A 20180-nucleotide genomic window follows, 5' to 3' on the forward strand; every position below is an offset into this window, starting at 1 on the left:
CTGAACACAGTTAGCTGAGTACCTCAAAGAGCTTTCTGTTAATGTTTGGTTTGTGGTGGAGTGAGGGGGATTCACTTCACTTGTGGGTTTTCATGCTGTATTCAGTCTCTGAGTTTATAGCAGGAAAGTTCATATAGTTCAGCTCATCTTAAAAAATATTCACAAACTGAATTTTGACCCCAAACACAAATATTTGCAGTGGAAAGCTGACTCTACATGTTATTCTTATCTGATTACAATAAAGAAATAATACCAGGTGACCCAACAGTTCAATTCACACTAAACAACATAGCTCAAATGCTGGATATTGAATATTTGCCATGAACTGCTCAAAGCAGTTATTGATCAAGGATTATTCACAAACAACGCTGAAATAATGAATAAAACAGAGTCATTCTGTGTGGACAACACACAAACAAAAAAGAGGCTAAATTAATTAGTGTATTCTGTATCAATATTTGCTCAGCTGTATTAATGTCTCCATGATTTTGGTTGGTCAAATTTCAGATCTAGCTGAGAATACTTGGGGACAGATCTTAAATCTGATCAGATACTATGAAACAGAGGTCTCTGAATATCTTCTTATATAACATAAAGCAGTGAAGTTTTGGGGGACCCCAAAGGGTTTTCACTAACCCTTGCCAAAATCCTCAGGCCTGCCATGTGCACAGTGAGGGATTAAGGTGAAGAGGAGTCATTTAGGGTGGGAATGGTGACGCTATATGAAAACTGTTTCTGTGGTCCACCTAAAAACGCTGAGCTCAGATGAGGGAGCAGTGAGGGTCTGTGTACTCATGGTAAAGGTGAACTAGTTCTTTTTACTTATAGCATAAACCCTTTCCCTCTGACAGTGTATACGTAACATGCTGCCAGTATGTGGTGAGGTCCAAATATCTAGAAAACTCTTTATTGTACAATAACCTGTTTAGAGAATTTTTAAAATACAGGAAGAGGTGGGGTGCCAACAATTTTAATGCTTATTATTTTCGGTTCATTAGCTTCATTTTTATTTTATAAAAATGAAGCAGGTGGTGAGGTTGCATTATCATGGACCATAGGAGCCTTGACCATGGACCTGCACCCATTGTGATAGGTGCTGTACAAATGCAGAACAAAAAGACAGTACCTGCCACGCACAGCTTTCAATCTCAGTATAGGATAAGAGAGATACAGAGGAGTACAAGGAAACAATGAGTCAGCATGTTAGGCTGTAGTCTCTGTATCCAAGCAGCCTCACCATTGTCATTTTTTGTAGGCGTTATGGCAAGGGAGAGCTTTAAGGAGGCATTTGAAGGAGGATAATGAAATGGCGATGTGGATGTTTGCAAGAGGTGGTACCTCACAAGCATGAGAGGCACCAGGGGAGACAGCATGACAGTGCATATTTGAAGATTTAGCAAGTGGGTGATGGAAGCTGGCATCATAGGCCAATCAGAGGTGGGCATTGACATTTTGATAGTGAATGAGAGATAGGGTGGGGATAGGTCATGAAGGACCTTGTAAGTGGCCTGAAGATAGGGTGACCAGATGTCCCAATTTTATAGGGACAATACTGATATTTGGGGCTTTTTCTCATATAGGTGCCTATTACTTCCAACCCCCGTCCTGATTTTTCACACTTGCTGTCTGGTCACCCTACCTGAAGGACAAGTAGCTGATGTTTGATATATTCTGCCTCTATGCCGCATAATTTTGGGGAGATGCAGAGGGATCTGCAGAAAGGGCATTTTCAGTGAAGGGACTTCAGTTCCAAAATTCTCTCCTGATTTGATGAAGCCCAAGTTTGTTATGCTGCAAGGCAGGTATACTTAGTTAGACTACTTGAGAAAGTGGTTTATATGAGGATGTTCAATGATAGGGATGCACTTTGATGTATTTGGATCTTGAATTCTGAGCTCATCTGAATAATGGAAAATATAGCAGTCACTTCATTCTACTTAACAGGGGTCCTATCAGTCACTGAAAGAAGGAATGGTCTCATATATTCTCTTCACAGATCATTTGGTATTTTCCCATCCAAAATCTGCTGCTGTTGGATTTTAATTAATCCAGAGTTAAACTGTTGTTATTCATCACAAGACAAATCTACAGGGAATAATAAAGATAAATACCATGGCCAAAAGTCAGTAACTTGGCACTTTGAGAACTTTCTCCATCAGAAAGTTTAAAGTTTTTATAAGTAGAAACTGTCCTAGGATCAAAATGAGCAAGTTGTAGACAACTTCTGCGTACCGCCTACTGGGTATTAAGACACTCTTATGTTTATGAGGGGTATGATTTCCTCCCCCTCCTTCGTTGTTGACTCTAGAAAGTGGCTTTCCCAGGCCATAAGGGTGTGCCAGCAATCACTGTGTAGAATTTCTATGTAGAATTTCAAGTATCAGAGGGGTAGCCGTGTTAGTCTGGATCTGTGAAAGCAGCAGAGAATCCTGTGGCACCTTATAGACTAACAGAGGTTTTGGAGCGTGAGCTTTCGTGGGTGAATACCCACTTCGTCAGACGCAGGTAGTGGAAATTTCCAAGGGGCATGTTATATAATGCTAGCAACAAGCTAGAGAAAACGAGGTTAGTTCAGTCAGGTGAGGCCCTTTCATCAGTAGAGTGTGAAAACCAAGGGAGGAGAAACTGGTTCTGGTATTGGCAAGCCATTCACAGTCTTTGTTTAGTCCAGAGCTGATGGTGTCACAATTTGCAAATCAACTGAAGCTCAGCAGTTCCTTTGCAGCTGGTCCTGAAAAGTTTTTTGCTGCAGGAATCCACTTAGGTCGCTATTAGTGTGGCCAGGAGAGTTAGTGCTCCCTAACAGGTTTTTGTATATTGCCATTCTGATATCTGATTTTGTCATTCATCTTCTCCGTATGACTGTCCAGTTTGCCGATGTACATAGCAGTAGGCATTGCTGGCATATGATGGCGTATTTACATTGGTGGAACTGTCAGGTGAATGAACCAGTGATAGTGTGGTATCTCCTGGAGTCCTGATGGATAGTGTCGCTGGTGTACATATGCTGGCAGAGTTGGCATCAGGTTTGTTGATTGATGGTTCCTACGAGCAGTACTATGGTGCGGGTGTCATTGCTGGATGAAATACGTTTCAGGTTGGCAGTTGTCTGTGGCGGGACTGCTGCCACCGAAAACCTGTGAAATGTGGATCATTGTCAGGGATCGGGTTGAGATCCCTGACTGAGCGTTGGAGGGGTTTCTAGCGGGGGCTTGTATGTGAGGCATTGGATCTGATTGGTTTCTTTCTTGGGTTGTCTTGCAGTACACAAATTAGATATCAGATATCAGAATGGGCAATTATAACAAACAATGTACGGAGAGCACGTTCAAACTCCCTGGCCACACGTATAGCGACCTTAAGGTGGCTATCCTGCAGCAAAAAACTTCAGACCAGACTGCAAAGAGAAACTGCTGAGCTCAGTTGCATTTGCAAATGACAAACCATCACTCTGGACTAAACAAAGACTGATGATGGCTTGCCAATTACAGAACCCCAGTTTCTCCGTCCCTTGGTTTCACACCTCTACTGCCTAGAAGTGGCTCCCTCCCTATGAACTAACCTCGTATCTCTAGCTTGGCTGCTAGGCATATATGCAACCTGCCCTGAAATTTTCCACTACCTGGTCTGAACGAAGTGGGTATTCACCCACGAAAGCTCACGCTCCAAAACCTCTGTTAGTCTATAAGGTGCCACAGGATTCTCTGCTGCTTATGTAGAATTTCATCATTGCAATTGCAGTGTGAAGGCCATCCACAGAGAATTGTTCACCTTCCCTGGATATTTCATAGGCTTAACTGAATGTAGAGGGAAAAGATTTATGGATGGCAAAAGTCATCTGTGATAGACTCCTAAGAAATAAATGTGTAACAATGGAGAGTTGTCTACATGACTGGCTTCCTAATAACACAGCTGTCTATGAGCATCATTTATTAGCTCAGTAGCTGGGTCATATTAAGATCAGTGGGGTTGAGGTGAAATGCTGCAGATGTCATTATCAATTACCTGAGCCATCCACTGTTCTTTTTCATAAAGTAGAATATTCTTAACCAATTTATTCTCAGCATTATAATAAAAAAATTAGGGATAATTTAGAAAATTACTCAAATCATCAGTTCCCATCAGGGAAGAAACTAAAAAACTCAAGAACTATGTGATCGCTCCAGTCTAAAGACTAATCCTGAATATTATTTATGAAAGAAGGAGAAAATGTTGGTCATAAGGCTGGGATATATTTAGTAGTGCTGACAGCATTCACTAAGCTAGAATAATGATAAATTATACCGGATAACATTGGCTTGGAGCATTCACATATTGGATGTGACATTTATTAAGGTTTCATTGAGAGAGGCCTTAAGTTTATTTTGATTGTCAGTTGAATTTACATAGTTCCATTATTCTACCAAATAACATAAAGAAATTAATAAAGCATCTGAGTGGTATTGCTTTGAAAAAAATGGTTTTAAAAATCAGTGTCATCTTTATATAATAGTGGTAATAAAATTACATTTATTTAGTACCTCTCCTACTGCAGGATCCTAAAGCATTTTACAGAGCAGATTATGAAGAACTGGCAGATGTTAGAGGCTGAGCTTTGTTTAGTTGTTTCAGTTTGTGTACCGTTGCCCTCTGTTGAAGGGAATCAGAACTGCTGAACTGTGTGTCATGTGCTGTATCTCACTAACAGTGATTTCCCCTTTAACTGAAATGGCTGTCCCACCTGTGTTGTGGGTGTGTTTTTGTTTCTGTTTTTGGAGTAGGATCTGAGTTCTATCCTTGTGGTTGCTATGAAGTTCCTAGTGGCCATTTACATTATAGAGCCAGTTGTGGGATTCCTTGATTTGTAGGTTCTCTTGGCTACAATCTTCTCATTTTGATTCTTGATCACCTTTTCAATCCTGCTTTAATTATAATATTTCAGAACAAGACACCTTAACCATAGTAATTCATTGATAAAAGAAAATGCTTTCCCATGGCCACGCTTTTCTCCCCATATCCTCTCGTTACCATGTCACTGTGTCTTCCTCAGACTGGAAGCTAGAGCTGTTTGGGAAATGATTTCATTTCCTTGGAAAAGTTTTAGACTTTGACAAAAAAAATATTCAGAAATGGTGCTGTGCTCATTCCCACATTCCCTTCTATGGACTGGGTTCCTTCTTGCCCGGCTGCTGCAATACATAATAGGTGTCTTCAGTCATGGTGTGTCATGGTGTAGTCTGGCTGGCAAACCCAACCCATAGAGATTGGGGGCATCAAGCACTGCAGTATCATTTGAAGATCAAAATTTTTCAGATTGGAGCTATAAACAAAAATATTTTTGCACAGGAAACTGATTTTTCAAGTAAAAATTTCACTTAGCCAAAACCCCATTTTCCCTATCAAAACACTAGTTTTGATGGAAAAATTTCAACCAGCCCTACTGGAAGCTCCCTGGGGAAAGCTAACTTACATAACTTTGACCAATATGTAAAATGGCTATAATACTCATTTTTGCTTTTAGCAATTGAGCAAAGCCTTTAATTTCTTAGAATTTCCATCTGGTCAATGGAAAATGAAAGCAGGACTAGGCCCAATGTCTGTAATCTGGGATAAAGTGCTGCAGAAGTGTTTGCTTACAATTATAGTAAAGTAGTATTAGCTTATTAGGCCTGACCTTATAATTCAGAAATAGCTCCTGACTTCTGAGATAGTTCAGAAACACTTCTGTGCCATTTCTACATTGTCTCTGTTTCTCTGAAGAAGGTGGTGATTAAGGGCCTGTTCAACAGCTATTGAAATCAGTGGGGGAGTCTCCATTAATTTCAGTGGGTAATGAGCCGATCAAACCATTGACTGTGCCAACAGGAACAGAATATTCTGGACAAAGTGAAGTAAGAACCAAAAAAAGGCAAATTCCTGTCCACTCAGAGAGCAGAAACTGGGGTCAGATTCAGATCTTGGTTACAATTGGGTAAGATTACTGTATACCTCTACTCAAGTTAATGGAGTTATACCAGGTTTGCATTGGTCAGATGAGAATCTAGCTCTGGCAATAAGAAATTAAATGGGTAATTCCTAAATAATGACCCACTAGAACAATACTGCTGACACTTTGTGCTGCGTGCTGTAGTAGTGAGAATAGAAACGGTGCTCCAGGCACCCCTCTAGTACATTATAGGGCTTTTGCTATGCATTGTGTGACAACATCTGCCCCAGAGGGTTGTCATAGGGAGCTTGCTTTCTGCTCTGAGCTAGTGGGTTTTTTCAGATAATCATTTTAAAGGAGATATGTGTCCGGTCTGCCAATGAAATTAATATTTCATATGTCAGGCATGTTGCTGAAATGCAGCTCTGGCATTTAGTTATTTTTCTTTTGAGAAATAAAACAGCGCTATAATTGCTGTGTTTTTTACAAATCATCAGAGGTGTTTTCTATAGCCATCTTTGAATGCCATTGGAAGCACAAATGAGTGGTGGGCAAGAGTTAACTAGTTCCAATTAAACAGTTGCCTCCAGTTTAAATGCATACACTGCAGGTAATTTATATAAAATATTTGCAGTACTTGTGATGTGTTAGCTTGATGGGGAGGAAAAGGAGGTCAGTGTTCACCTGAAATATGCCTGTTATTAGCAGCACTTCTTAGCATCTCTGCAAGGCATAATTTAAAAACAATTTTTCTGAATTGCACCATCTGGAGGAAGAAAAATCAATAATGTATTTACATGAGGTTCAGTAGCTCCAGCTACTTTGATAGCTTCACTGTATGTAGCTTATATTGCTTAGCCATTTACAGACTATGGATCCAGATAGCATGCTGTCTGGCATGGACACAAAAATCACAATCTTTGTTTCAAGACAGATGCACAGGCAAGTGGGTAGTGTCATCAGCATGGGTGGAAAGGTGAACTTTCTTCCTGTGCCTTCTTTATTATGATTAAAATACCTTGTGCTTGAGGCTGGTCTTTCAACCAAGGGTGACAAAGTGCTTTAATTAATGAATTATGCCTCACAGAACCCTTATGAAGTAGATGTTTCTTAGAGATTTTATAATGAGCCAAAATGCTAGAGCCAAACACCATTGCAATTGAGAGAAATACATATCAGCTTCTGAATGTAATGGATATAAAAGAATGGATCTGAGCACCCCAAAATAATCCAGATTTGGATCCAAACCTCACACCACAGTATATCTCTAGTTTTAACAGTTCCATCCTTTGTAGAGATTGTAGAAGTCTTGAAGAGTCACTGCTCCCTCTCGTTGTAATCAATGAGCTAGAGTCTATAATCCCATTCCGATATTCAGAATCCTGAAACCTTTCCTACTTAAACTAGCAGGGGGCAAAATCAGTGGACATATAAATCTTCATTAATAGGCAACACTGAGTTGCCATAGTGAGTATATTAATAATTTTGCCAATTTAAAAGAGCAATAACGTTGCAGTCATGCATCAGTGCTAATGCTAAAAGAAACATGTAAATCTAAATCATGGCTGTAGCAAAGAATAACATGCAAGCTCAGCTTCTGCAAATTAGCTTTGCTTTTGTATTGATTTTGGAAGGTCTCCCCGCTTCCCCCCCACTGCCCGTTATTCCAATGTCAAACAACTAAAGCCTTCAGAAAAGAGCAAGAGTTACAATAAAGTGTTTTTACCTTTTATCCCTTGTGATTTGGGGGAGAGGAAGGAATGGAGGAGAATTTGACAGGTCTATAATAGAGAAAATTTTGGCTATAACAAGCAATCAGAGCTTTGTGTTAAAAGGTTATCTGTGCTTCACATTGCGCTGCTTCATGAGCTGAGGGAGGAGGAAAAGCAATGGTTTTAAAAGCTAAGTTTATGTGTTTAACTGGCTCTGATAGTCCTGGAGATTAAACCACTTGGTGACACTTTTAGGAAAGGCCTCCAGATGGCAGAAGTAATGCATTGTACCCTTTACCTACGTGTGTCCGTTGTAGCCATTTTCTCCCTCCTTAGCAAGATGCATTTCCCTTTCCCTGCAATAAGACCTGGAATAAGTTTAGAAACAAAATCAAACCACAACAGTCCTTAGACACTTGGGACTCTTGAAACACATTGTATACAGTTCAAATCTGTTAGTGGGACCACTGACCCCCTCCACAATAAGTTGGCAATAACGAATGTCTATGCCAAAAAATAAGGCAGATGCTCAAATCATCTGTAAGGATTCACATTACAGGAGCTTTTTTAGCAATGAATTTGCTTGGAACCTATTCACTGGGTGAGAATTTCACTTTTTGGGCTATAACGATCAATTTTCCCCCCTCCTTTTGCTAACATGGGTTCCATTTTCTTGTCATAACAGGAATTGCTATTGTACAGCCTCTCAGAGAAGGGACATAGATCTCATCAGACGTTGATTACACAGAACACATTGGCATCTGCTTAGCTCGTTCTTACACTGAGCTAAAACTGCAGCTGTTCAGCACTGACTGCAGCTGCTTGTCACTTTGGAGAATACTGTGAAATCTAGGGTTGCATTCCCCTCATAGCTCAGAAGGCAAGCGAAAGGTAAAATGGAAAGTCTCACCTGCTAGTTTGGTTGTCAAATGACCTTTCACAGGCAAAGATACTAATCTATTGTTCAATATATAGTACTGAAGGACGAATCTGGCTGAGAGAGGTTTTACCTAAGCACGTATCTGCTATAACACACAAATCTGATATAACTCAGTATAGGTGCACTCATCAAGGTTTTGCCCCTATGTCTATCTGGCATCATCCAGGGCTCATTAACTGCCTGTCACAAATGGTGTAACCAAAAAACCACTATACTTCAGGTCTTTCTCCAGTGCTTGAAGATACTTGACATGCAGTATCATGTTTCATATATGTTCATCCCCTTTATGTTATGTTAATGTTTCCTTATAGTACAAATATCTGACACTGTGCTGATATCACCCTGAAGAACCAAAGTGTTTCATTGTATTAAAGTATATTAATGTTGGGCCTAGGAGCCCCAGTCACAGAGCAGGTCCCCATTGTGTTAAGTGGTGTACAAAGACTGAATGAAAAGTCAAGAGAGTCTGTGCCCCAAAAAGCTTTCAATCACTTCACTTCAATCAGCTGAATGCACTCTGCCAGAGCACTGGAGAAACACACAATCTTGAGAAAGTGTCATGAGTTCTCTAAAGACCAAAAATAGTTGGGATTTGTTTGTGTCTCTTCCAGAAGATGACTAATCCAGCAACATAATGCCACAAAACACTATACATTGGCATGAGCTCAGAATCACCCACATCATGTCCTACAGCACATGTCCTACAGTCCCTCCCCCACCCCCCAAATTAGTCCCCTAACTAGTCATTAAAGGCACAACATTTTTGTTTGTTATTTGCATATCACTAATACCTAGAGGTTCCATTTAGGATCAGGGCCTCATTGTGCTAGTTAATGTACAAATAGATAATAAAACACTGCTCCCCACAGTTGGGTTGCTATCCTCTGCATGACTTAAAATCTGTCCCACTTCTTTTTCTTTGTAGTCTTGGGTCTATCACTTTTGCCTTGGCATGAAGTAAAGCTAGGGTGTGAGTCATGCTATAAGCAAAACACAGTATCTTTGGATAGGCCCAAATCAGAAAGAGGGTCCAGCCAAGTTTAAGAGCTTTTTTAAGGAGATGTACTTGATCTGGATCTAATTAAATATGAATTATTCTCAGTATATTCCCTCCTCATAGTCATTCTTTCACCTTCAATTCTTAATCTAAGCTAAATCCATAATAGTCTCTTCTCTCATTAATACTCTTTCATGGTAGCTTTTCAAGAACTTAACATTTGGGGTGACAGATGGGATGGCACAGAATTTGCCTCTGGGAAAGGGGCCATATTGCACAAACCCTACCCTTATCTGCTGCTGAAATGATTAACTTTTAAAGATGAAGCCATTTGGTGTGTTTTGTTAGTTGCTTATCCTGTGAATTAATCTCTTAACAATCTTACCTTCCATGTAGCAACTCTGATCCTGAAGGATCCTAAAGCACCTAACAAATTATGAATAATGTACAGGCATGGCATCACCTACACCTAAAATGCACCTACTTCTGGGGCAGAGCACAACCACTTGAACAGCACACAGCAACACTACAAAACAATTTAGGACACACAGTGAAGAACTTTTGTATCCAACTGAAACTTCATAAAATAGCCTGCTCCTGCTCCCATTAAGGAAATGGGAGCTTTGCTATTGATTTCAGTGGGAGAAGGCTTGGGCCCTTATACAGCAAACGTTTATAGCTACTAGGAACACTTGACAACCTGTCTAACATGGGGTGCTTCCCTTGTTATGTGCTACGTCACTCAAGGTGCCTGAACTCTGGGCTGGCAAAGTGAAGCCACAGATTGGGTTGTGTTCTGGGAACTGTGAAAAGGTGACTTAATGCCACACACACTTCTCTCCTATCTTGTGCTGCATGTTTCTCAGCCATGGCTCAAGAGGTGGGTTGTATGCTGGTGCTGAGATCACAGTACTGGCAGGAAATGTGGTCTATAGGAGGGAGCAGAGACTGGGGAGTAAATAAGTTCTAAGCCCAGCTCTACCAATCACTTGCTATGTGGCCTTGGGAAAATCACTTAATCTGTCTGTTCCTCCAGCTACGAAAACAGGGATCATTATTTATCTGCTTCAAAGGGATGGTTGGAGGATTAATTAGATCATATGTGTACCGTGTCCTGAACATGTAAAATGCTGCAGAAGTGCTATTTTGCAGTTCCACAGGCAAATGTTGTCAGAGAACTCTCTTTGCCTATCATATTGATAGGAAGAAGAAGAAACAGTAGTCACTTAGTCAAATGAGACCAAAAGCCAATGGCATCTGGTTTTGGGAGATATGAGTAGTGCTGCTGATTTCACAGCAATGGAGTGCACTTGTGCATTATTTTTACTTGAGAAATCAGGAGAGTGAACAGTGTGGTTTTCTGATTTTATTGATAGATAGCTTCCTGACAGCATGTTGTCTAGCGCCTTTGTCAGCCAGAGCAGGCTGGAGGATTTGTAGGAGATGATTTGAAATGCCTTTCTAGATGTCACTGAAATTTCACTTTTGCTCTGTGGTGTGGGATTTTGGTTTTAGTGGAACTGCAGATAAACTAAAGGTGAACAAAAGAAGGATTTGAAAAGGCCTAAATCCAGCTTTACCTTTTGCTGCCTCCCAACATATTTTTTTAAACTGATAACCAGCAAAACCCAACTATGAATATGAACTATACAATTATAATCGTGTTTTTAAAGAGTGAGTTCCCAAGGTGTTAACTTGATGGCAAATATCCATCTGAAAAGAAAACCAGACTGAACAAAAGTTGAATGTAGCTAACACACTTTTATGGATGTTAGGGAACTTATCTGTGTTTAAGTGAATTTTGTACAGCTGCTTTTAAGCCTATTAATTTAATTTGATTTGCTAGCCCACAAAGTAGCTGGGAGGAAAACTGTTTTCTCTCCCAAGAAGAGGTTAATTTGCTTTTATTTTTTTCTTTCTTTTGCTATATGTTTTGTTAAATTATTAGCAAAATATTTGCTCTTGTACTTTCTGACCTATGTTCACTGCAGGAGTGCAACTTGATTGACTACAATGGAGTTGTGCCTGCATATATCTTGGTGAAACTGGCCTTCCATATTGCATGCTGTTCTTTTCTGCTCTCCACCAAACTTGACCCAAAAACAGTCTCTGATTGTTCTCTTTCCCCCTGCCCCATCAGTTGACCACTAACTACCTCATAATTTATCAAGCACTGGACTCTAATCTCAGTTACTCCTGACTTACACTGTTGTACATATCAGTTTCAGTGCGGTTACTTCATAGTTACCTCAGCATAACTGAGACCAGAATCATGCCTCCAGAGAGGACCTAACAAACTGGTAGTTATAAATATAAACTAAGTACTAGGGCAGTGACAGGCTTGTAGCACTTATGTAAGCCAGGCATAATGCAGATTTCCTTTTTGCACAGCTTTGTCAGTACAATGGGAGATGAGTGTCTGGAGACTGCATTCTTGTTAGTACAATCTTAGGCCGTCCAAGAGTCTACTATAATGAATAGATTCTAGAATTCTACTTTGGATAAGAAATGCATTATTTACAATCCCAAATGTTCAAAAACCAGAAATCAGCCCAAAATAATGAGACTGGCTTAAAATCCATGATAAATTTAATATATATGAGTTCTTCTGTGCCTTTTGGTTTCTGGGCCTGGTTTCGGTAGGGTATGCTGTGGTGGTTCTTTAAGTGCTTCCTTGTGTCAATTCCATTCTAGGGTGTGTGCGCACCCACGTGTACGACCGTTGGAGATTTTGGCCTTAGCAGTACCTGTAGGATCAGCTGTAGTGCCTTATTGAGGCCCTATGCCCTCTCGGTTCCTTCTTTCTGCCTGTGGTGGTTAGTCAGAGTGTCTTTCCCTTGCCTCACAAGGGCTAGCGGTTCTTTTACTTCAGTCTTGGAGCCTTAAGGCTTTGTAAATTGTTTGTTTAGAGTAGTCAGTTAATAAGTAGTTATAGTTAGAGTCTGAGTGGGGCATGCCTTGGTCTCTGGTTTTTAAGTTCTGCTCTGATGTAACAGGCTTTTGTCTGTTAGTGACTCCTATAGCAACTGTCTCAAATGCTTGGGGGAATCACACGTGAAGGAGAAATGTCATATCTGTAAGAACTTTCATCCCAGAACTGAGAAAAAGCAAGACATCCGTTTGAGGGGCCCTCCTCGTGGAGGCTGTTCTCTGCCCAGTGTCTGAGCCTTCCCAGCCACTTTGTCCTGAGCACCTTGGCCTCAGTTCACTGCCAGCACCGGGCTCCACCTGGAACTGCTCCCGGTCACCAGTGCCTAAGTAGAAGTTGAAGAAGAGTGGCTCTCCAGCACCGAGCAAGAAGTGCAAAAGACCCAGTTTGGGCTGACAGCCCACACCAGAGCTACATGGGGATGCCTCCCCAATTCCAGGGAGCTGTAGGGGACCCAGACTGGTGGCAGTGCCAATGCCTTCCCAGGCTCTCCCGGTGCCCAGAGAGCAGAGGCCTTTTCCAGTGCCGCTGGCACCACATGTATTGCAGGTTCATGGCAAAGGCTCCTGGTGAGGGCAAGCCAGCTATAGAGACCCCCCAGAAGGCAGGCAAATGACATGTCTCCAGAGATGAGACAGCGCTCTCCATCTCCACACCCCAGGTCTCTGTCTTCTGTGGGACATCCTACATCACCAGCACCATGCTCATGATCTCCACCCTCTGAACGTGGATTGCCTAGAGGAAGACGCCGGTCACCATATCGCTGGTAATGATATCCTCCTGTCGGCTGTCTCCTTGGTGCAGATTCCCACTGTAGGAGCGGTTTCTGTCGTGGTACTGATTTCCCCACTTCCCCTGCTCCCGGCCCAGCACTGATCCTCCTACTTGAGGCACTGATCTTCCATGGCGATGGTTAACCGTGAGATGCAAGCTAAGACAGTCCCTCTACGGTCACCAGAAGGTGCTTCCTCTGGTTTAGAAAGGGAATTTAGACCTTTACTGCAACACCACCGATGTAAGTGGGCACCTGAGGCTGCATTGAACTCCGCAATCCCGTCGTGGCAGTAATGCCACTGGCTGGTGTGATGGCCCTACTGAAGTGCTTGGGGCAAGCCTGTGATGCTGATACCTCAGTCAGTCCATTCCTCGACTGCTGCTTCAGAGCAGCAACAAATGGCTCCGGCAGCACTGAGCTCCATGCGTGTGATGCACTCAGAGGCTCAGGCAGAGGAGCAAGTGCCCACCTCGAAACCCTCTTCCCCCTTGGGGTCTCCCCCAGTGACCCAGTCATCATCCCTCCTGCGCCAGCCCCCCAGACGATTTCAAAGAACATCAGGCCCTGCTTTATAGGGTGGCTATGAACTTGGGCCTGGAAGTGGAGGAGATGGCCAAACAGGCGGACATCCTGGTCAATGTGCTCTCAGTGTTTACCCTTGCCTATGTTGCTCTATGGGGTCCTAAAAACACTATGGGGCCCTAAAAACACTATGGGGTCCTAAAAATAGTAAAATTCATTTGGCAAACTTCTTTTTCCTTCCCTCTCACCTCCAAGAGAGATGAGAGAAAGTATTCTGTCCCGGCCAAGGGGTTTGAATATTTGTATACCCATCCTCCTCCAGGCTTGCTGGTCATCTCACTGGCCAATGAGAAGGGCAGACAGAGGCAAACCAGTTTGACACTCAAGAATAAAGAGGCCAAGAGCTGGAACTGTTTGGGAGAAAGATTTATTTGATGGCCAACCTTCCATTCCGGGTGTCCAATCACCAGGCTGTCTTGGGAAGGTACAACTTCAACCTATGGGACTCTGTATGTAAGTCCAAGGACTCGTTGTCCCAAGACTTGGCCCAGGAATTTGGGTCCCTGGTGGAGTAGGGTACAACGGCTGCAAGGTGCTCCCTCCAACTGGCGTGGAACGTGGCCAATTCGGCAACTAGGGTGGTCGCGTCTGCGGTGGTCATGAGTTGCAACTCCTGGTTTCAGACTGCTGGCCTGTAGATCCCAGGAGATACAGACCTTGATCTAGGATTTTCCCTTTGATGGGAATGGTCTCTTCACAGAGCAGACTGATGCAAGACTGCACAGACCGAAGGACACTTGGGCCACCCTTTGCTCTCTGAATCTGCATACGTCGCAGTTGGCGAGGAAGCAGTTCCAGTCACCTCCACCATCAAGGCCTTGGCAGCCTTGACAGGGGCCTGCTCACCACTGCTCACACCTGCCTACGGTTGTTGGGCCCCATGTACGTAAATGGTCCATCATGCCTGGCTCCATCTCCAGCCACTGCAAGAATGGTTGGCATCAGTCTACATCCCTAACAGACACGATATAAACCAAGTGGTCAGGGTGCTGGTTCACATCCGATCATCCCTGGATTGGTGGTTGAGCCTCAAATCAGTGTTGGAGGGAGTTCCTTTTGCGGCCCAGTCCCTGTCACTGACCCTGGTTTCCAATGCCTCAGACCTGGGCTGGGGAGCCCACCTGGGCAACTCAGCACACAGAGCCACTGGTAGTGGGATGATCTGTCCCTCTGCATAACTATTAGGGAGCTCAACGTGGTTCACTTGGCCTCTCAGGCTTTCCTGACCCATGTGAAGGGCAAGGTGGTGCAGGTCCTAACAGACAATACTGCCACAATGTATTATATCAACAGGCAGGGCAGAGCCAGGTTGTCAGCCCTTTGCCAAGAAGCCCTCCGCTTTTCGGCTTCTGTGTGCAGCATGCCATCCATCTGATGGCCGCACATCTGCCCAGGGTCAAGATTGTGATAGCAGATCACCTCAGCAGGACCTTCTCATCTCACCATGAGTGGTCATTCCACCTGCAAGCGGTCAGTGTGTTCTTCCTGAGGTGGGGGACTCCCTAGGTGGATCTGTTTGTGTCCCGTTAGAACAGGAAATGCCACATGTTCTGGTCATTCTGGGGATTGGACAGGGTATCCCTGTCAGATGTCTTTCTGCTCCCATGGTTGGGGGCTGTGATGTATGCCTTCCCACTGGTGCTGCTAATCCACAAGGTCCTTATGAAGATCAAACAGGATAAGGTGAAGGTGATCCTGATAGCTCCTGCGTGGTCTTGGCAGCATTGGTTCGATATGCTGATAGACCTTTCAGTAGTCGCCCTACTGCAGCTGCCTCTCTGGGCAGACCTGCTGTCCCAGAGCCATAGCTATCTCCTGCATCTGAACCTGGCAGCGCTGCACTTGACAGCATGGCTAAATGTGGAAGATTGAGAATGCTTGCCCCAGGTCCAACATGTCTTGTTGGGTAGCAGAAAGCCCTCCATCAGAGCAACCTACCTGGCCAAGTGGAAGAGATTCACGTACTGGGCCTCGGACTGGGGTATCCTGTCTAAGCAGGCCTTGCTGCAGGTGATCCTGAACTATCTTCTGCACCTCAAGCTCCAGGGTCATCAATCAAAGTTCACTTGGCTGCTATTTTTGCTTTCCACCCTCTGCTCCAGGGTAGGTTGGTCTTCGCTCATGACATGATGGTCTGGTTTTTGAAAGGTCTGGAGTGTTTCTACCCACATGTCAGGGATTCCGTCCCTCCCTGGGACCTGAATCTCGTGCTGCAGCTCATGGGTCCTCCCTTTGAGCCTCTAGCTTCCTGCTCCCTTCTCCTTCTCTCCTGGAAAGTTCCTTTCTTGGCTGCAGTAACGTTCCCCCGTAGGGTCTCTGAAATCTGGGTGCTTCAGAGCCACCCTATATGGTGTTCTACAAGGACAAGGTCCAACTGAGGCCACATCCAGCGTTCCTGCCCAAAGCAGTTTCACAGTTTCATACTGGCCAAGACATACTTACCCGTCTTCTGTTCAAAGCATCATAAATCGGAAGAGGAGTGCCAATTGCATGCTCTGGATGTCAGGAGGGCACTTGCCTTCTACATAGATAGGACCAAGCCATTTCGTAAGTCAGCGCAATTGTTTGTTGCAGTGGCAGACTGGATGAAAGATCGCCCAGTGTTGGTGCAGAGGATTTTGTCCTGAATTACAGCCTGCATTGGTTACTGCTATGACCTGGGAAAGGCACCTCCACCGGCCCCGCCTCTGCCCACTCAATACTCTTCAGGCTTCGTTGGCAGCTTTCCTGGTCCAGGTGCGGATTAAGGATACCTGGTCATCTATCCACACGTTTATGTCTCATTATGTTCTCACCCAATAAGCTCAAGACGATGCTGGCTTTGGCAGAGCAGTGTTGCAAGCTTCACAGTCATGAACTCCGAGCCTGCCATCGGGGATACTGCTTGTGAGTCACTTAGAAAGAATCAACGTGAACAAGCACTTGAAGAAGAAAAAATATTTCTACTGTTCTTAACTGTTGTTCTTCAAGATGTTGCTCATGTCCATTTGTGTCGGAGTTGCTGGCAAAAAGGAAATGAGAGAGCATAGGGTCGACAGTGCCTAATATACTGACACATGGGCAGAGCACTCAAGAGGGCGCCATAGCCGACCCTACGGTTAGCGCTAAGGCAAAAATCTCTGATGGCCATGCACATGCACACCCTCGAATGGAACATGAGTAACACATCTCAAAGAACAACAGTTACAAAAGGTAGATAGCCGCTTTGTACATTTTCAAGCTTTTCTCAGCAACCATAAGGTCTAGAAACTTCCTTAAAAAAAAATCAAACAAAAGTTAAGATCGTCACATAATTATCGGACTCCAGTAACTGGGTTCTTTAAGAAAAATTCAAACATCACAAGACTCAATAAATATGCCGAAGCACAGGCAATACTGGAGACGAGGGAGGTTTTTAATAGTTGGTTTCCATTAATTGCTCACAGGGTGGGGAAATCTGTAACTCTTGAGGTCTAGTCTCAGTTCTTCTAATCTTATTGCTGTATGGCCTTCTGGGGTGATGATTTTTTTTTTTTTTTAGACTCTAGCCTCCACTTTAGCCTGCACAGTCCTAATGCATGAACACCTTCTTTGGACACCGGAAAATTCTAACATCTGAACATTCAGGTGATAGGTTTTTGTCTCTGCTAATCCAGTTTGTCCAGATGAGCTTTGCATATACAAAACCTATTACCTGCATTCACTGGTTTTAACATCTTTCTGCTGGCTGTGCACCTGTTAGGACAGTAGAATTGCTCAGATATTCATGCAGGCAAAGCTATGTACACACAAGCAAAAGATGAGTTGAGGGTCCACTGCACATCAGGCCCTCTCTTCTTGGTTTCGCTATCTGTAAAATGAGGATTGCTGTTCTCTATCTGTAAGATGGGCATTGTTCACTGACTGACAAGTTTTAGGTATTATTTTTGAAGCTTGTAAAATGCTAAGTAAGGGATAAATTAATATTAAAACTTTCAGACAAACCATCCCCACAGGAACACATCCTATCACCTTCTCTCTTGGTCACACTGGGGGACAGAGACATCACTGGGTAAGCAAAGGGTGACAAGACCCAACGACTAGGCTGAGGTATCACACAGGTGTAAATCTAGAGTACTTCTCTTAAAGCCAATGGAGCTGCATCTCTGTAAATGAGAACATAAGCAGGGCCTGAGATTGCGCTGCTTTCTTTTGGTTAAAGTCATAGTCACTGAGAACATATCTCTGTTTATATCAGCTAGTGTAAAGGGGTAACAGCAGCTTGAACTAGGAGATGTATAATCCTAGAATGTATCTGCCTACTGTAAGGTGCATATATATTTTCTTGGAGGCATCTGGCACTGATTACAGTTGGAGATAGGATACTGGACTAGATGGCCATAACGTCTAATCCAGTCTGGCGATTCCTATGGCCCTGTGACTGTCCTTTTCACCTTGGTTTCCTGCAGGCCTCCTTATTTTGAGTGCCACCTTTAGCTCCATTGTGCTATTCCTGTCATTTGCTGTCTTAAATGGCATTAGTTCCAAATGATTCCATTCTGTATTTGGAAGCATGGTGCTCTGATCATTAACCTATGACATACAGGGAAAACTTTGCTCTTCTTGCAGATTAGAGTTTTAAACCACCAATTTTTATTCTGCCCTGGACAAGGAGAAAATTCCATGTAGAATCAGCAAAATAAATGTAAAAGTCTTTCTCCCGCTATCTCATCTTCAAATTCTCTTGCACTTGTTGCAGCTTTACAACATAATGAACTCTTTTTCTTGTTCTTTTTAGAAAGAATTGCAATCACTTTGAAATGATTACATATTTTTTCTTTATTGGAAGATTATACTGCTTTTTAATATCACTTTAATTGAGAGGCCAGATCGTGATTTAAATAATGATTCTGCCATCTTCAATTTTTCTCACATAAAATCCTCCGTTAATGACTGGAGATCAGAGCTCATCCTATAAGAAAAGGGCTTTGTCAAAGAAAGCCTGTGATCTGGCGGTTACTTTCAGCTGCAACAGGTGATCATTCAAAATTCTATTAAGTGTGCAATTTCAGAGTGCTTCACGTTCACAAGCAAAGAACGTGCACCAGATAAGAGATTCTTTCGTTTCACTCACAGAAAAATGTCCCCTAGAGAAAATTACACTACATGCTTAGTGTTATCTATGCTGATCAGCTGAATGAATTTCATTGGCCATGCTTGGTCATCGCATAATTCCTAGCAAGGTACAGAAAGTGATTTCCTTTTGACCTGTTCTTTGCGAGGTATGGAACATGGGCTATATTTCAAATGAACATTTAATTTAGTCAAGTAATCGTTAAAAAAAAACCTTTAGGTTTAGGATAGGTTAAGAGCAATTCCAGAGATCCTTCCTAAAATAATACCCTCCCTTTTTATGCAAAGCCATAACTAAATATCCTAATTATATAATATTTCTGACAAAATGAATGTTCTCATTGACTGTGAAGTCTATGAGACTCCATGTGGGTGCGGGAATCCATCTGCATGTACGATGGGACAGGATTGGGGCCCATATGTCTATGGCTCCCTTCTATGTAACTGGGTTTTCTTAAACATGGGAGTTTGCTTTTTTTATGTAACAATTACTAACTGTTGATAGTAACACGTCATTATTATTTTTGCAGCAGCCGAAAGTCTGAAGGGCATTTTACAGAACAAGTTAAAAGACAAGGTTGCTGTCCTGAAGCACTTACAGTCTAAGGCCCCAGTTGTGGAAAACGATGGACATGGAGATTTTAGTGAATTTTAGTGGAAGCTCAGCATGGTGCAGGACCCTGTTCCATGGGTCATTTTGCAGAAAAAGGGATTGCTTTGATATGTGATGCAATGAGTGATATCACCTACCAAATTATGAGGAGAATAGAGGAAGGAAGATACTAAGTTGCAGTACTGAGATAATGTGGTGACCTCACAATAGCAATGGATCAGTAAACTGAAAAGGTTAAGACTGACAGGTTCATTTGTAACATGCCCTCCAGGGGAGAAAAAGGCTTTGAATACCTTCTCACTCCCCTTAATGTACTACCTTCATCATTGCTCGGTGGGTGGGTGGCAGAGGAGAGTAGTTGCTGCTAGGTTTCTACTTTCCATCCAAGTACAGGTAAGCAGGTGGCTGGTGGATCTTTGACTGCAACCCCACGCCTAGATGCCTGCCAAAATAGCTGAGCCAGCATGGAGGGTGAAGTAAGTGGCACCATTAAAAGGACTAGTGTAGATTACTTCTCTCCCCTTCCTCCTACTCCCCCCACACCCCAAAGGAGGAAGCTGGGCCTGAATTGTGACAAAGTGCTCTAACTCCTGGAGCAATGCAGCTGCATACTGCCTCTTACCCTGCCTGCTTTGC

The sequence above is a fragment of the Chelonoidis abingdonii genome, chromosome 7 (assembly GCF_003597395.2).
Source record: "Chelonoidis abingdonii isolate Lonesome George chromosome 7, CheloAbing_2.0, whole genome shotgun sequence".
In the NCBI taxonomy this organism is placed as follows: Eukaryota; Metazoa; Chordata; order Testudines; family Testudinidae; genus Chelonoidis; species Chelonoidis abingdonii.